The following is an 11,093-nucleotide window of genomic DNA, read 5'->3' as shown; positions in this document are numbered from 1 at the left end:
AAAAAAAAAAAAAAAAAAAAAAAAAATTTCAATATTAACTGATTTCCCTCTGTTCATTCCAGGGGGGTCTAGTTTACCTTATTTTAAAAAGAGTATGTAAGGGTTGCGTTTTTAAGGAGTAGTTTGGAATTCAATTTCTTCAGTGTCCTGCAAACTCCTAAAATTCTCTCAGTTGTTTCTTAGTTTTGGGGATAGGGAAGGCCAATATTCTTTTAATTCTACATGAATTGATAAAAAGACCTCCCTTTGATATTAGGTGACCTAAATATTTTACTTATTTTTAACAGAATTGAAGTTGTTTCTTTGAGGCTTTGTGTTTCTTTGAAGCTAATCATTGTAATAAATAAATTCTAACGTCTATTGAGGTTTATTTATTCCCTGAGCAGAGAAGTAAATTGTCTGCATAGTATCAAGTATGACTTCTTAAGGAAGTCAACATCTAAAAGGTCTGCTATTAATATTTGTGAAAAATAAGTTGGGCTTTCAGTATATGCCTAAGGCATAACTGTCCATGTGTATTGTCTATCTTCCCAAGTGAAGGTAAAGAGAAATTGAATATTTTTATCCATAGAAATGCTGAAGAATGCACTACATAGGTCTCTTACAGTAAAGAACACACCTTCGGGCTTGGCACAGTGGTTCACGCCTGTGATCCCAGCACTTTGGGAGGCCAAGGTGGGCAGTTCACCTGAGGTCAGGAGTTTGAGACCCGCCTGGCAAACATGGTGACACCCATCTCTACTAAAAATACGAAAAAAAAATTAGCTGGGCCTGGTGGCACACACCTGTAATTACAGAGCTCAGGAGGCTGAGGTAGGAGAATCACTTGAACCCTGGGAGTAGAGGTTGCAGCAGGGGGAGGAAAAGTGGGGGGAGGGGAAGGAAGAGGAGTAGGAGGAGGAGACAGAGGCAAAGGAAGAAGGAAGGAAGGCAGGAAGGCAGGAAGGCAGGAAGGCAGGAAGGCAGGAAGGCAGGAAGGAAGGAAGGAAGGGGGAGGGGAGGGAGGGAAAGTAAGTCCAAACAAAGAAGTTTTGACAAAAGAGAAGGAAGAGCTGAAGAAAGAGAAATTTTAGCAGTCTTTTTCAATGTAAAAAAAATTTTTAGGCACTTTTGTTTTCTTGCAAGGAAATGATTTTATTAGAACCTCTTTTAGAAGTTTTTAAGTACCACTGAAAATCAATCTGCAGTTGTTTTATTTTATTTTAGAGCCAGCTTTTTCTAATTAAGTGAGCAAACTAGTTGAGGTACTTAAAAGGTACCCCCATTTAGCAATATAATTTGGTTATTGCAAGTTATGTGGAACCATTTTTCTAAATATTTGCATATAAAGTTACCATAAGTATTAAACACGAAACTAGCTGGTGTTTCTAAGGGTGGATCTCTCCATAAGGAGGAAGACTCAGCTTGAGAAGTATGATTGCTCATAATTTAGACTTTACTTTTGAACAACCAAAAAGACCTAGTGGAAGGTTTATTATTATTATACTTTAAGTTCTGGGGCACATGTGCAGAACGTGCAGGTTACACAGGTAACTATGTACGCGTGCCATGGTGGTTTGCTGCACCCATCAACCCGTCATCTACATTAGGTATTTCTCCTAATGCTATCCCTCCCCTGACCCCCACTCCCTGACAGGCCCCAGTGTGTGATGTTCCTCTCCCTGCGTCCACGAGTTTTCATTGTTCAACTCCTACCTACGAGTGAGAATGTGCAGTGTTTGGTTTTCTGTTCTTGTGTCAGTTTGCTGAGACTGATGGTTTCCAGCTTCATGCATGTTCCTGCAAAGGACATGAACTCATCCTTTTTTATGGCTACAAAGTATTCCCTGGTGCATATGGCCATATTTTCTTCATCCAGTCCATCATTGATGGGCATTTGGGTTGGTTCCAAATCTTTGCTATTGTCAACAGTGCTGCAATAAACATACGTGTGCATCGGTCTTTATAAGCAGAGTGATTTATAGTCCTTTGGGTATATACCCAGTAATGGGATTGCTGGGTCAAATGGTATTTCTGGTTCTAGATCCTTGAGGAATCATGATACCATCTTCCACAATGGTTGAACTAATTTACACGTGGGAGGTGTTTTGAATGGAGTGTGCTGTTTGTGGGAATAGCTCTTCAAAGTATCACCCTTGAGTCAGTTCCTCTCGTTTATGTGTCTTGGTGGTCCCAAGAGACTTGAGGGCTTAAGGCACTAGGGTGATCAACCTGTATGTATGCTCACAGGATTAAGCAAGGTTCCCTGTGTGTTATTCTGGAGGGATTCCCTTTAGAACAATTTATGTCATGAGTGATAAGCGCCAATGCTCCCTCAACACCTTACTCACTTAAGGTGCCTTTTGACTGGGAAGGACAATGTCTCTTCTCTTCAGTACTTATCTTGTCCTCATAGAAAGCCTTTTATAATATTGTCATCAAAAAAAAAGTTTAGATTTGTCAATTGAACCAAGCTTCAGAATCTGACCAGCTCTAAAATTTACAAAATTTTCACTTAAGCCACAGATAAGTCACTTCCTCTTTTCAAAGAGAAAGTGTTTTCTCCCTAATTTTCTCGTACCAAAATTTGATACGAGAGAAAAGTTTGAAAAATTCCAAGCAGTAGTTCCAAACAAAAGAAAAGTGAACATCACAAATCTTCAATTAGCAGAATATCTAGAGAATAACAAACCAAACTCCTACCTTGTGGTAGAACTTCAGTCCCAACCCCATTGACTTGGGAATGTGTATAACGCAAATAAAGTCTGAATCCTCAACCAATCCAGGAGAATTCAAACTTGAAAGGGGACTTACCAGAGATTTGCAGGAAGATGAAAATCATCTGTGCTGGTACCAAGGTTCAAGTTGTTGACAAAGCGATGAGGATCACAAAAGTTCTGCTTCAAGTCCCATCATGGTCGCCAGCATGTCAACCTTAAGTAATGAGATTCAGAAAATATAAATTTGTACAGAGTCTATTCAGACATGAGCCTTGAGGATGGCCACTCGGGAAGCACTGACTACAGACAAACAAGGTCAGTGTTCCACAGTGGAGAAGCTAAGGTCTCACTTTACAGGCAGAAACAGAGGAATTTTAGCAGATTACAGCATTTTCCTTACAAGACCATTCCTTATGTGAGAGCAGTTTGATTGCTTACAGATTGCTGCATCCCAAGAAAGATTACTTTATTACTCCATGAGGGAGGTAGTGCTGGGAGGGTGTCTTATGTCTGAGGCCATTTGGTCTTCTTAATTATTTACAAGAAAAAAAGGCAGAAGTTGCAGCTGCATGCTGCGTGACTCAGACTACATAGCCACCCTCCACTTGAAGTTCAGAATAATTCAAGTTTCCAACAGCTTTAAGTTTGAATTATTTAATTTCACAGGAGGTACATTGTTTGAAGACTTGTATGTGTATGTGTAAACATGTCTCTTTTCTACGCTTATGCTTGATAGAGAATTTGGTTAAATATATAATTCTTGGTTTAAAAAAATAACTTACCCTTGGATATTTGAAGGTATAGTTCCATTATCTTCTACCTTCCACTTGAGAAGTTTGATGCCATTCTTATTCACAATCTTCTGCTCCTTAATTTCCTATATCCACCCTATTTCCCCACCCCTCCCAGAGTTTTTAAAGTCTTCTGTTTATCCCTAGGGTTTGAAATTTCGTAACAATGAGTCCTTTGTTGTCACTGGTTTATGTTATTTGGTGGGAATTTTTTTTTTTTTTTTTTTTTTTTTTTTTTTTTTTTTGAGACAGGGTCTCACTCTGTCACCCAGGCTGCAGTGCAGTGGCATGAGGATGGCCCACTACATCTTTGATCTCTCGGATTCAGGTGATTCTACCATCCTAGTTTCCTAGGTGGCTGGGACTACAGGTATGTGCCACCATGCCCAGCTAATTTTTTGTAGAGAGAGGGTTTCACTATGTTGCCCAGGCTAGTCTTGAACTCCTGGGCTCAAGCAGTCCTCCTTCCTTGGCTTCCCAAAGTGCTGGGGATTACAGGCATGGGCCACTGTGCCTGGCCTTGTGGGATATCATTCATTGTGTTTTACTCATTGGGCTAGATACCAAAAAGGCCTTTTTGACAAGAGGCTCATGTTCTTCAGCTCTGAAAAATTCTCTTACATTATTTTATTAATGCTTTTCTCCACCAGTCTTTTCTGTTCTCTTTCTGGCACTCCTATTAATGAGCTGTCAGCCTTCCTGGACTGAGCATCTAATTTCTTATGTTTTCTTTCGTATTGTCCAATTATTTGACGCTTTGCTCTGGTTTTGGATTCCCTAAATATACCCTCTACTTTGCTATTGAGGTTTTCATTTCTGCCATCTAATTTTAATTTTCCTGATGTTTTTGTTGTTGTTATCTGAATACTCTAAATCTATTTATATTTGAGAATGGGGCACAGAAAAGCTGAGAGCTGTGTTTGTGACCAAGTATCTCGAGAGTGATCAGGTGTGGGCAATGACCATTATCTTAGGGAATGCCCAAAGGCCAAAATGTGGAGGTCTTTTCTCTAGGACTAGTCAATTTCTCCAGAGGAGGAGCCAGTACTTTCCTGCCTACCTGGTAGATACCTTGCTGCTGGCCTTCTGAGAGAGAGGGAGTTAGGGTAGAGATGAGAAGAATAATAGTCACGTTTCTTCTTGATCATCCTACAGCAGTGAAAAAAAGTGACAAACCCCAATAGCCTAGACTTCCCAGTTATCTGTTCAATACCTCATTTTAAAGATATGTACATTTGTACAGACAAGCAGGGACAGTAGACATCTGTTTGTTTTGTTTTGTTTTGTTTTGTTTTGTTTTGTTTTGTTTTGTTTTTGAGACGGAGTTTCACTCATGTTACCCAGGCTGGAGTGCAATGGCGCGATCTCGGCTCACCGCAACTTCCGCCTCCTGGGTTCAGGCAATTCTCCTGCCTCAGCCTCCTGAGTAGCTGGGATTACAGGCACGCGCCACCATGCCCAGCTAATTTTTTGTAGTTTTTTAGTAGAGACGGGGTTTCACCATGTTGACCAGGATGGTCTCGATCTCTTGATCTCGTGATCCACCTGCCTCGGCCTCCCAAAGTGCTGGGATTACAGGCCTGAGCCACCGCGCCTGGCCTAGACATCTGTTTTTACAACAGTTGTGTTTTCAGCCCCACTTCTTACTCTTGTCCACCAGCGTATGTCCGATCTTCGCTCCCAAAGTTCTCCAGGGTTCCATCAGTCAAATAATCTTCCTTTTTGCCCAAAATTTCCTCTGGAAACCCTTTAAGATATGCCTTCCTCTCACTCTACATTAACAACCACTCCTTTGTCTGGTTTTCATCAACTGATGGCCCTTCTATTCTTTATATCATCGTTTGGGCTTACGTATTTTCCTTTCATTAGCTGTCATTACAGAGGAGTCTCCAAAGAGACAAAAAATAAACAAATGGATCAACTATTTTTCACCAAAAATATTTAGCAACAGTAATTTTTTTGCAGAGGGCCATAGTGTCTTAAGATTTTAGTCAAGCTGGGCGCAGTGGCTCACGCCTGTAATCCCAGCACTTTGGCAGGCCGAGGCAGGCGGATCACCAGGTCAAGAGATTGAGATCATCCTGGCCAACCTGGTGAAGCCCCATCTCTACTAAAAATAGAAAAATCAGCTAGGTGTGGTGGTGGGTACCTGTAATCACAGCTACTCAAGAGGCTGAGGCAGGAGAATCGCTTGAACCAGGGAGGCGGAGGTTGCAGTGAGCTGAGATGGCACCACTGCACTCCAGTCTGGGCAGAAGAGAGATATCCTCCCAGGGCCCTGAGCAGAGCTGAGAGAGCCTCTGCAGGGGACAAAAGGAGAATATCAGTACCTGAAGATTCTAAAAATATCCACTGCATTACTTGGTGGGGAATCAAGATGTGTGAAAAGCCTAAACATTCTCAATAATATAAAGTGGTTGAAATAGAAAACCTTAAGTCATCTTGTGAAAAAAATCATTCACTTTACCATTGATGCCTGTCATATGTAGAAATAGATTAGAATGGAAGTGCAGGAATTTCTATGTAGCAAATAAGATTGTTTCATATTGCATGTTTCACTCCTTAAGGTGACTCCTAATTTATTGCCTCGGTGAGACCAACTGCCACTCAGGGAAAAGACTCAAGAGCAAAAGAGTCAGCTCTGAATTAGTGGAACTGACCAGGCTAAGGTGTCAAGCAACTGTTCCTATGAGTGCAATTTCAGGAAATGTCTCAGCCCTGTCATGGATGTCTCTAAGGATTTGTTTAAAAATTCAAATGCCATTGATTTATCTATTGTATGCTGAGAAATCCACTGTGACTTGAGTCATAAATTCTAGATGATGTTTAGTTTAACATGCTCCTGGAAGTGAGACAATTTATTCCTTGCATTTTACTTAAAGGCTAATGGTATGCCAGGCTGCATTCCCCTTTATTGACACAGAAGCCCGATTACAGTATTTTATCTAAAAAGTATGCCCCACTTTAGAAAGCCATGGCCGACACTTGGGTACTTTGTATCCAGTAAAACTGTCTGTCAAGTAGTGTGTCCTATTTCAAGTTGGTGGTGTTTTGTTTTTGTTTTTTAACCAGGAATCAATAGATGGGACACAGAGGCTGAGAAACTCCTAAAATTGACTGCAAAATGTTTGGCATGCACGCATTTTTTCTGGGAAGAAAAGCCATTGTTCCCATAAATACTCAAAAACTATGCCCTCCTCTGCCTCTAAATCAGTTAGCACTCCTCTAACAAGTTTGCATCAACTGATAACCTGTCTACCTTTTATTTCATCATTTTGGTTTATATAATTTTCATTCATTAGCTGTCATTACAGAGGAGTCTCGAGAGAGGAAAGATAAACAAATGTGATCTATTCTTTTTAATGTTAAGAACTGTGGCTGAATATAAATATACTGAAAGGAAAACATGGGCAAAGGATGGGAGAGCTAGAAAAAGCTTTATTTTTCCCCCAAAATGGGAATAAATTTGTAACAAAGATACCCTCCCTGACAGTCTTACTGGCGGGCCTTACGGTACTTTATGTAAGAGAGTTTGGAGCATACGTAAATACAAACTTCAGCGAAGTCTCAGGATACAAAATCAATGTGCAGAGATCACAAGCATTCCTATACACCAATCACAGACTAAAAGAGAGCCAAATCAAGAGCGAACTGCCATTCACAATTGCTACAAAGAGAATAAAATACCTAGGAATACAATTAGCAAAGGATGTAAAGGACCTCTTCAAGAGGAACTACAAACCATTGCTCCAGGAAATAAGAGAGGACACAAACAGATGGAAAAACAATCCATGCTTATGGTTAGGAGGAATCAATATTGTGAAAATGGCCATACTGCCCAAAGTAATTTATAGATTCAATGCTATCCCCATCAAGCTACCTATGACCCTCTTCACAGAACAGGAAGAAACCACCTTAAACTTCATATGGAACCAAAAGAGAGCCCGCATAGCCAAGACAATCCTAATCAAAAAGAACAAAGGTGGAGGCGTCAAGCTATCTGACTTCAAACTATACTACAAGGGTACAGTAATCAAAACAGCATGGTACTGGTACCAAAACAGAGATATAGACCAATGGAACAGAGCAGAGGCCTCGGAGGCAACACCACACATCTACAACCATCTGATCTTTGACAAACCTCACAAAAATAAGCAATGGGGAAAGGATTCCCTGTTTAATAAATGGTGTTGGGAAAACTGGCTAGCCATGTGCAGAAAGCAGAAACTGGACCCCTTCCTGACACCTTACACTTAAATTAACTCCAGATGGATTAAAGACTTAAACTTAAGACCTAACACCATAAAAACCCCAGAAGAAAACCTAGGCAAAACCATTCAGGCATAGGCAAGGACTTCATGACTAAAACACCAAAAGCATTGGCAACAAAAACCAAAATAGGCAAATGGGATCTAATTAAGCTCCAGAACTTCTGTACAGCAAAATAAACAATCATTAGAGTCAACCAGCAACCAACAGAATGGGAAAAAATTTTTGCAATCTATCCATCTGACAAAGGGCTAATAGCCAGTATCTACAAAGAGCTAAAACAGGTTTACAAGAAAAAAACAAACAAACCCATTCAAAAGTGGGCGAAGGACACGAACAGCCACTTTTCAAAAGAAGACATATATAAGGCCCACAAACATATGAAAAAATGCTCATCATCACTGGTCATTAGAGAAATGCAAATCAAAACCACATTGAGATACCATCTCATGCCAGTTAGTATGGTGATCATTAAAAATTGGAAGACAACAGATATGGGAGAGGATGTGGAGAAATAGGAACACTTTTACACTGTTGGTGGGAGTGTAAATTAGTTCAACCATTGTGGAAGACAGTGTGGCAATTCCTCAAGGACCTAGAAATAGAAATTCCATTTGACCCAGCAATCCCATTACTGAGTATATATCCAAAGGATTATAAATCGTTCTATTATAAAGACTACACACATATGCTCATTGCGGCACTGTTTACTTACAATAGCAAAGACCTGGAACCAACCCAAATGCCCATTGATGATAGACTGGACAAGGAAAATGTGGCATATATACACCATGGAATACTATGCAGCCATAAAAAATGATGAGTTTGTGTCCTTTCTAGGGACATGGATGAATCTGGAAACCATCAATTCTTAGCAAACTGACACAAGAACAGAAAATCAAACACCATGTGTTCTCACTCATAGGCGGGTGTTGAACAATGAGAACACATGGACACAGGAAGGGGAGCATCACACACTGGGGTCTGTTGGGGGGATTAGGGGAGGGACAGTGGGGGATAGGGAGTTAGGAAGGGATAACATGGGGAGAAATGCCAGATATAGGTGATGGGGATGGAGGCATCAAACCACATTGCCATGTATGTACCTATGCAACAATCTTGCATGTTCTGCACATATACCCCAGAACCTAAAGTACAATAAAATATATATACATATAAAGTGGCCAAGCGCAGTGGCTCACACCTCTAATCCCAGCACTTTGGGAGGCCGAGGCTGGTGGATCACCTGAAGTCAGGAGTTGGAGACCAGCCTGGCCAACATGGTGAAACCCTATCTCTACTAAGAATGCAAAAAATTAGCCAGGTGTGGTGGTGTGTGCCTGTAATCCCAGCTACTTGGGAGGCTGAGGCAGGAGAATCTCTTGAACCTGGGAGGTGTGGGTTGCAGTGAGCAGAGATCATACCACTGCACTCCAGCCTGGGTGACAAGAGCAAAACTCCATCTCAAAATAAACAAATACATAAATAAAATAAAAGTGAGACAATGTTTTTGCTGAAAATAATGATTTGTCCCTGAGCAGGAGTGGTCTCATGATTCTGGATTATGATCTATTCTCCTATTGAGACTTCCATCATATTTATGCAGGGATTTTACATGATGGTTGGATGATTTCTTCACCCTGCCAAGATAACTATAGGCAGTCCCACTGATAAAATAGTTCGTATACCTAGGAATGGTACATTGAGATAAAGTAATTCTTCCTGCTTTGGCAAGTATTATATAGATATGGGATAAAGAAGGGATCTCAAACTCAAATGCCTTTTGGGAAGTGGGGTCCCTTCTGAGGTAGGCAAGTAGTATTGAATTAAAGAATTTATGCCGTATCTGAAGGGGGCAGCCTTTACTCAACACCATTTTTTTTTTTTTTTTTGGATAAAAAATTACAATGTGCAGAAGTTGGCAACTAATTCAAAACATTTTACAACACTGTGTGGGATAACATATGTTTTGAGGGCGTGTTTGGCCCAAGGGCTGCTGGTTTGGGTCTCTGGTGTAGAGTAGTTGTTCCCAAGCCTGGCTGCAGATCAGAATCATCTGTGGAGCTTAAAAAACACAGATGCCCCGTCCCCTCCCCAGACTTGCTGAATCGAATCTCTGGGGGTGAGGCTGAGGCACAGCCAAGTTTAAGACTCACCAGAGCAAAGAACCGGTGGGTGAAACAGCATTTACCATCCTTAAAACTATAAAACTTAAAGATGATCTCAGTAAAGGAAGTGAGAAGAGAAATGAACAAATTGTCCCATGGAAGAGAAAAAAATGGGGAAGGCCTATTAAGGGAACACCTTTAAATCTTTTCCTGTTTCCAATTGTGTTTTTCTCGTCCTTTGATAAGCTATATTTTCCAATATTGGAAGCCACTAGCCACATTTGGCTACTTAAATTTAAATGCAACTTAAAACTCAGTTCTTAGTTGCCCTAGTCACATTTCAAGTGCTAAGTAGTCACATGCGGCTAGTGGCTCCCGTACTGGATGGCCCAGACATGCAACGTTTCCAGCATTGCAGGAGGTTCTATTGGACAGCCCAGGCATAGAGATTATATATGAAAATTAAGAGAACTTCATATATCTTTTAAGCCATTCTTGTGGGACTCTAATATTTTAACGTCTGGTAATTTTTTTTTTTTTGAGACATAGTCTTGTTCTGTTGTCCAAGCTGGAGTGCAGTGGCACCATCTCAGCGCACTGCAACCTCTGCCTTCTGGGTTCAAGGAATTCTCATGCCTCAGCCACTCTAGTTGGGATTGCAGGCATGCACCACCACACCTGGCTAAGTTTTGTATTTTTTTTAGTAGAAACGGGGTTTCACCGTGTTGCCCAGGCTGATCTCGAACTCCTGGCCTCAAGCAATCCACCTGCCTCAGCCTCCCAAAGTGCTGGGATTATAGGTGTGAACCACTACACTTGGCCAATAACTTGGTCATTATTAATACAGAATACAACATTTCTAATGTCCACAAGGGTTTTTGCCCTTAGAAGCAGATATGCTGGCTGGGCACAGTGGCTCATGTCTATAATGCCAGCACTTTGGCAGGCTGAGGAAGGAGGATCGCTTGAACTGAGGAGTTCTAGGCTGCACTGAGCTATGATTGAGCCACTGAACTCCAGCAAGAAGAAGAAGAGGGAGGAGGAGGAAGAGGAGGGAGGAGGGGAGGGGAAGGGGAAGAAGAGGAGAAAGAGGAAGAAGAAAGAAAGAAAAAGAAAGTAGAGACGGGGACTAAAAATACAAAACATTAGCTGGGCATGGTGGCGCGTGCCTGTAATCCCAGCTACTCAGGAAGCTGAGGCAGGAGAATCGCCTGAACCCAGGAGGC

Source organism: Cebus imitator, unplaced genomic scaffold (assembly GCF_001604975.1).
Source record: "Cebus imitator isolate Cc_AM_T3 unplaced genomic scaffold, Cebus_imitator-1.0 Scaffold44, whole genome shotgun sequence".
In the NCBI taxonomy this organism is placed as follows: domain Eukaryota; kingdom Metazoa; phylum Chordata; class Mammalia; order Primates; family Cebidae; genus Cebus; species Cebus imitator.
Note: the sequence above shows the minus strand (reverse complement) of the source record.